This window comes from Salvia miltiorrhiza, chromosome 4 (assembly GCF_028751815.1).
Source record: "Salvia miltiorrhiza cultivar Shanhuang (shh) chromosome 4, IMPLAD_Smil_shh, whole genome shotgun sequence".
Lineage (NCBI taxonomy): Eukaryota > Viridiplantae > Streptophyta > Magnoliopsida > Lamiales > Lamiaceae > Salvia > Salvia miltiorrhiza.
This window is the reverse complement of record NC_080390.1, coordinates 20,794,467-20,801,932: the sequence shown is the minus strand read 5'-3', so window position 1 is coordinate 20,801,932 and position 7,466 is coordinate 20,794,467.

The following is a 7,466-nucleotide window of genomic DNA, read 5'->3' as shown; positions in this document are numbered from 1 at the left end:
AACATTACGATTCTACATTTCTTCATACTACCGGCACTCATTGAAGACAGTATGGCTGCTATGGATTCATCAGATAATTTATTGAGTTTACATCTTTTATGAATAAATATAGAACATAATGCAACAGTTCATGTTTTTATGAACGTATTGAACGTTTTGAACAATATGTTTTTGAACGTATTGAACATTTTGAACAACATATTTTTGTTATTAGTTTTCAATGTTTTGAACAACATGTTTTTGTTCAGCGTTATATTTGTTTTGAACCTGACCTTGATATCTGTCGAACAAAAATTGGAAGATGAAACAAATATAATAAAACAATTCCCACTGAACAAAATTATGGATAAAATTCGTAGAAATCGCTTTGGATCATCATATACAATGTGAGAGAATATCGGGATTTGATTAGAATCCCATATACATGAAGAAATGAAATTGACTCTTGTAGCCCTAACCCGTATAAAATTAATTTTCTAAGTTATTCTTAATTACTAAAATTCTGGTTCGAAAAACATCAGAACCGTTGGATGAGATTAAATGAATGCTCTAGATTGTTTCTTTATTCTAAAGCTAAGGGTTTTTCTTGTTGAATGCACCCCTATATATATATATATATATATATATATATATATAGGGTTGGGTTCATGTAGTATCCAAGCTTATAATAGATCCGTAGGTCCAAATCTAGACCACACATTTATGACATGTGGCGCATCAAGATGGTGACACGTGGCAAGGCATTCCAAGGCAAAATCTGGAGGGGTAAAATTGGAATGTAATTTTCGGATTTAATAATTAAAAATATATATATATATTTTTTAGATTTTCTCAAAATAGATATATTTTAGATGCATATAGTTTCACACAAAGATGCATAAAGTTTTCATATGAAATGCATAACTTTGAACAGAAAAATGCATTTAAGTTTTACAGTTTTGGTATTTTCACCACCCCACCCCACACCAACCCCCAACCCTCCCCATTACCACCCCCCAAAATAGTCATGTTTCACATGCATATAAAATCAAACAAAAGTGCATAAAGTTTTCACATAAAAATGCATTAAATTATACAAAAAATGCATTTTATTTTAATAAATCTGGTATTTTCGCCACCCCACCCCTGCCCCACCCCCACCCAAATTAAAAAAAAAAAAACTGATTTTCTGACCACTGACCCCCCCCCCCAACCACCACCCCCCCCCCAATTTTTTTTTTTCAAAACTGATTTTCTGATTGTTGAGTCACTGACCCACCCACCCTCCCGCACCCCCCCACCCACCCACCCACCCCCAATTTTTTTTTTTGATTTTTTCAAAAACTGATTTTCGGACCGCTGACCCCCCACCCACCCACCCTCCAGCCCCAAAAAAATTATATTTTTTCAAAAAATGTAATGCATTTTTGTGTGAAAGTATATGCATGTAAAACATGTAATTTTTTAATGCATGTAAAAATCAGTTTTTCTGTAAAAATCAGTTTTTCACAAAAAAAATTTTTGGGGTGGGTGGGGGGTCAGTGGTCAGAAAATCAGTTTTTTTTTTTTAAAAAAATGGGTGGGGGTGGGGGGTGGGGGGTGGGGGGTAGGGGTGGGTCAGTGGTCAGAAAATCAGTTTTTTTTTAAAAAAAAAATTGGGGAGGGGGTGGGTGGGTGGGGGTGGGGTTCAAGGGTGGGGTGGGGTTCAGGGGTGTGAGGGGGTAGGGTGGGGTGGGGTTGGGGTGGGGTGAAATCTTATGCATTTTTATATGAAACTTTATGCATTTTTATATGAACCTTCATGCATTTTCGTATTAAACTTTATGCATCTAAAATATATCTATTTTGAGAAAATCTAATTTTTTTTAATTTCAAAAATTAGATTCCAATTTTACCCCTCTCCAGATTTTGCCTTGAAATGCCTTGCCACGTGTCATCATCTTGATGCGCCACATGTCATAAATGTGTGGTCTAGATTTGGACCTACGGATCTATTATAAGGTTTGGATACTACATGTTCCCATTCCTATATATATATATATATATATATATATATATATATATATATAGGGTTAATTCGTTCTAAATCCTTAAACTATAGTCATTTTCCGTTTTTTCCCTCAATCTTTGAACTTCCTACAAAAAACCCCTAACTTTCAATTTTTCCTAATTTTCCCATGACGGGTTTTCCAGCCAAATCCGGAGTCGGAATTTTCCTATGTGCCGCCAACGTGTTCTATTAATGCCAAATCACCCTATACGTGGCAATACGTGGCGCCAACTAATTACATTAATTAAGCAAAGCCTTCTCTCTCATATTTTCCCCTCTTTCTCTCTCTACAAGGTCACTCTCTCATCTTTCCCCACCACAATCCGTCGCTGCGGCTTCTCTAGCGACGCTGACGGTCGTTAGCCACCATGGTCACATTTGTCTATCTGTTCTCTCCCTCTCTACCAAAGCTCGAAGATAGCGCAGTCGTACAACGTCTCCTCCTTCGGCTTTTGGAGTCCAGGGCGGTGGCGTGAATTTAGCAGGCTCATCATGGTAGCAGGCTCGTCGTTTTAGTGGTGGCGTGAATTTGTTCAGTGGTGGATGGATTTGGTGCGGTAGGAAAGGAGGCGGACGACGGGAATTCTGATTTGCGGTGGAAAACCCAATCTGAGTTCTATGGTGTTCGTGCGACGGCGATGCGCCGTGACGACGCTGCGGTGAGTTGGAGTGATGGCGGCTTGGCGAGATAGAAACCCTAGATCTGGATCTGAGGGGATCTCTTGCTGAGCGCCCTCCGCCGTCTAGATTTGAGGGGATGTCCGCCAAATGAGTTGGGAGGTGGTGGTTGAGGGTTTGGGGGTGGTGGTATAGGGTGATTTGGCATTAATAGAACACGTTGGCGCTGTCTAGATCTGAGGGTATTACCACATATTAAGAGTTGGCGCCACATAGGAAAATTCCGACTCCGGATTTGGCCGGAAAATCCGTCATGAGAAAATTAGGAAAAATTGAAAGTTGGGAGGTTTTTTATGGGAAGTTCAAAGATTGAGGGAAAAAACGGAAAATGACTATAGTTTAAGAATTTAGAGTGAATAAACCCATATATATATAGGGGTGGAATTTTGTTGTATCCACTCCCCTTATAGTATATATGTCCAAATCTGAACCACATAATAAGGCCACGTGGTGCACTAGAAGTGTGCCACGTGGCATCAGCCTCACAAGACCATCCAAAGTCTTATAAGGCAAAAAACACAAAGGGTTAAAATAGTCATTTCGAAAATTTTTAAAAAAATTATACCGAAAATCCATTTTTTTCTCACGGGCGTCGTCAAAATTATGCATATAATTGTACACCAATATGCATAACGTTGAATAGAAATACGCATGAGAAAGTATCGTATGCAAACCCTCTGGTGTGTCACTGTCGAATAATGTTATGCATATTTGTGTGTAACGTTATGCATATCTATATTTTTCTATATGCATATTCGTGTTGAATTATATCCATAGTACTATGCGACACCGTCAGGTAGCTCTCGCTACTGGTCATTTGACGGATCATACTTTTTTCAGATGGGTCATATACTGATACTTTCTCATCCATATTTCTATTCAGCGTCATGCATATTTGTGTTTAACTTTATGCATATTAGTGTTTAATACATGCTTAATTTTGACGACGGTCACAGGAAAAAAATAATTTTTTAGTAAAAAAAATATATAATAATAATAAAATTTTAAAAAATTAAAAATTAAAAATTAAATTCCGAGCATACTATTTTACCCCTCCGTGTTTTTTGCCTTGGAAGGTTTTGGGACGTTGCTTCCACGTGGCGCCCATTGTATGGCTAATCCGCTAGATACTATATACTATTATAAGGGGGTGTATTTACATGATCAATTCCCAATATATATATATATAGATCCAACTAAGGACCACACATTTTTTTTCATGTGGAGCACTAAAGGAATGACACGTGGCAGAAGGCCCAAGGCCTTCCAATGCAAAATTCGTGCATGGGTAAAATTGGAAATAAAAAATCGAATATTAAAAAAATATATACTCCCTCCGTCCCATTAAAATTGGCCACATTTCCATTTTGGTTGTCCCATTAAAATTGGTCACTTTCTAAATATAGAAACATTTAATTTAATTAAGCTCAATTAATTAATTTAATTAAAACTTCTACTACTTAAATCTAAATCCTCAATAAATAAAAACACACACACACACAACACACATACACAGCAGCACCGCCTCTTTAAATCTCCCTTATCTCTTTTTCTCCGGCGGCCGACAGCAGCACCGACGGCCGGCCGCCGTCCCTTCCCTTCACCTCCCTCTCCCTCGTCTTCGCTCTCCCCCTCTATCTCTCTCGTTGCGCGCACACACGCGCACAACAGCACCGCTGACGCCGCCCCCTTCTTCCCCGACGGAGAACACCGCCATCTGCAACGACCGCCGGCCACCCTCTCAACTCCGTCTCTCGTCTCTCACCTCTTCTCCCTCCAAAAACACAACACCCTCACTGAAGCAGATCTCTATCTCTCTCTCTCTGAAGGCTCCGCCGCCCACCTCGTCGGCAGCGTGGGTTTGCTCTGGTTTGGCCGTTCTGGGTTTGCCTCTCCGCTGCTCCGCCTCTCCAATAGACGATGCCTCTCCGATTTGGGGCTAGGGCTCCGCCTCTCCGGTCGGCGCTGCCTCTTTGATTTGGGGCTAGGGCTTTGCCGCTCCGCCTCTCCGATTTGTGGCTAGGGCTTTGCCACCGCCGGCGATTTGCCTCTCTAGGCAGCGCCGCTTCCTTCGGATTTGGAGATTGAGGGGAAATTTTGAATTTTTAGGGTTTGGAGATTGAGGGTGGTGGTTGTTGGCGTCGATGGTGGTGGTGGTGGTTGTTGGCGTCGATGGTGGTGGTGGTTGTTCGAGTATGCGATCCGACGGTGAGAAAGAAGGCGGAGGATGGTGGAATCGTCGAGTTCGAAGCTCGCCGGTCGTTGATTCTGGTTTTAGATCTCCTCTTCTCCTTTTCATTTCTTGAAGATTTTTGCAAGATTTGTGGTGGTGGTGGTGGTTGTTGGGAACTTAATGGAATATCCTAATCCTTGTTTTGATGATACCAAAATCCATAGGCCTTAATTGTAATAGACTAGAACTGTTAGAAACTCAAGTGTTAGAGTTCTTTTCTAGTTTAGTTTGCTATTCTGAAGACTGAAGACTGAAGGACGAAGGACTGAAGACTGAAGACTGAAGTTACCAACTGAAGTATCAGTTGAAGAATCAGTCCGGAACTGATTACTTAATGCGTGCCACGTGGATTTAGCGAACTGATACTATCAAGTATCAGTTAAACATTCTTCCTCGGACTGAACCTCCAACGTTCAAAGGAAGCCACGTACTCCAAAAGTACAACCGCATTAAATGCAGAGATCTCAGGATCCTCCTTTTTCTGCAGAGGTCATTCCTATTTGGTGGCTACTTTATCAGAGACATCGCATCTCCTGCTCTTCAACATAGCCGTTCTCACCAAACAAGGAACCTCGGAGATTGAAGCCTCAGCCCAAATTCAAAAAGCTCTCCAACGGAAGAAATTTTGAAGACGTTCTCCGCCAACGGATCTATTCAAGACCTCTCCTATAAATAGCGCTTGAGGATCACTTCAATCTTCACCGATTCAACGACATAAGCTGAAACTCTATCAAAATTATTTCTCAGCCAAAGCTTAACCTCTCCAAAGCTTGAATCGAAGAAGAGAATACCAAAGCCAAAAATCAGTCACTGCTGATTACATACATTCTCTTAGACCTTAGGCAAACCCCTGTTTACCCAGAGCCTAGGTCAAAACTAACTCCAAAGATCTTGTTCTTTGAAGTTTAGTTGGCAAGATTTCAAACCTCCATTCGATTGATAGAATCGAGTGTTTGAGTTGAAAAGGAGTTCAGGAAGGTACTCTGACTCCGTGAGATCCTAGTGCCAGTTCGTGCTAGGAGTGAGAAATCCAACGCAAGTGAAGTGTTGGTACTGAAGATCCAATCTTCAGTTGATTCAGTTGTGTGCACCCAGCTAAGCACACAGATAGGTTTGTAGTGCACCCGTAAGCACTTGCGGAGTAAAGTTGTTGGTCTGATCAACCGACCGTGGATGTAGGAAGTGTTTTCTGAACCACGTAAAAATCTTTGTGTTATTTACAGCTTTCAGTTTTACATTCCTACTTGTGTTATTACATTTGATAAACTTAATACTGATTAAATGCAAAGAGAAACCTAAGACTAACAACGTGCTCAGCACAGGCTATTACGAAACAAAAGTATTTCCACTGCGTATGTTATCAGTCTGACTGATCTATCCTCTGATAATCAGGAAGACTTGTAACATCTCTGTTTCAGCAAACTCGACTGAAGCCTTAACGTGCATCAGTTAAGTTCCAGTGACTTAACTGATAACTCATTACTGAAGAGTATTTCAGTATTAGTCGTCAACCCTGTTTGGTCAAAACTCTTTTCAGTAAACAGGCGTCCAAGTTTGCGTGTAAAGTTTCGTTTTGATCTCTATCTTGAGATCCCTCTGTTTTCTTAAAAATAGCATATAGGTGTATTTCCCCCCCTCCCCATACACCTATTCGAGACCCTCCGGACCTAACAGTGGTGGTGCACCGATCAGAAGATTTTTGGTGGTGCTAGTGATGGTGGAGGATGGCGGAATTGTCAAGATTTTTGCAAGATTTGTGGTGGTGGTTGCGCTCCGGTCAGAAGATTTGTGGTGGTGGTGGTGCTTGCGGTCGGTGGTGGTGGTGCTTCGGTCGCCGGTCGCCGGCGGCGGCGAGTTGCTGGTAGATTTGTGGTGGTTGTTGGCAGATTTACTAATTAAATTAAGATAAACAAAAGTCATTTAAAAATATGGACCACTTAATTAACTCATAACAATACATTTCTTAATCTCCGTGCCGAAATGAATGTAGCCGACTTTAATGGGACGGAGGGAGTATTTTTTTAATTTTTGACTTTTTTTTTAAAAAAAAACTTACATATTTTCTTACATATTATTACACATAACCTTGCATTATTTTACACACAAAAATGTGATAAATCTGATTTTTTTGCCCCCGTCCACCCCACCCCCCCATCCCCCCCCCCACCACTCCCCTCAACCGCCCTCCCAAAAAAAAATTAATTTTTTTAATTTTTTTTGTCAAAAATTTATTTTTTTGTAGACTACATTAAAATGAGATGCAGTGTTCTGTTTTGCAATGTGCATGGTTTACTGATACAATATGCATGGTATTTCTTGTCACCCCCACCCACACACCATTTTTTTTTAATTTCTTTTTTATTTTTTTGATCGAAAATTCATTTTTTTGCAGGATTCATTGACACGAGATGCATGGTTCAGTTTTAATAATACGCATTGTTCTGATTTACAATATGCATGGTTCATTTTTATGTTTGGAGTGGGGTGGTGAAAAATACCATGCTTATTTTATCAACGACCCTGCAT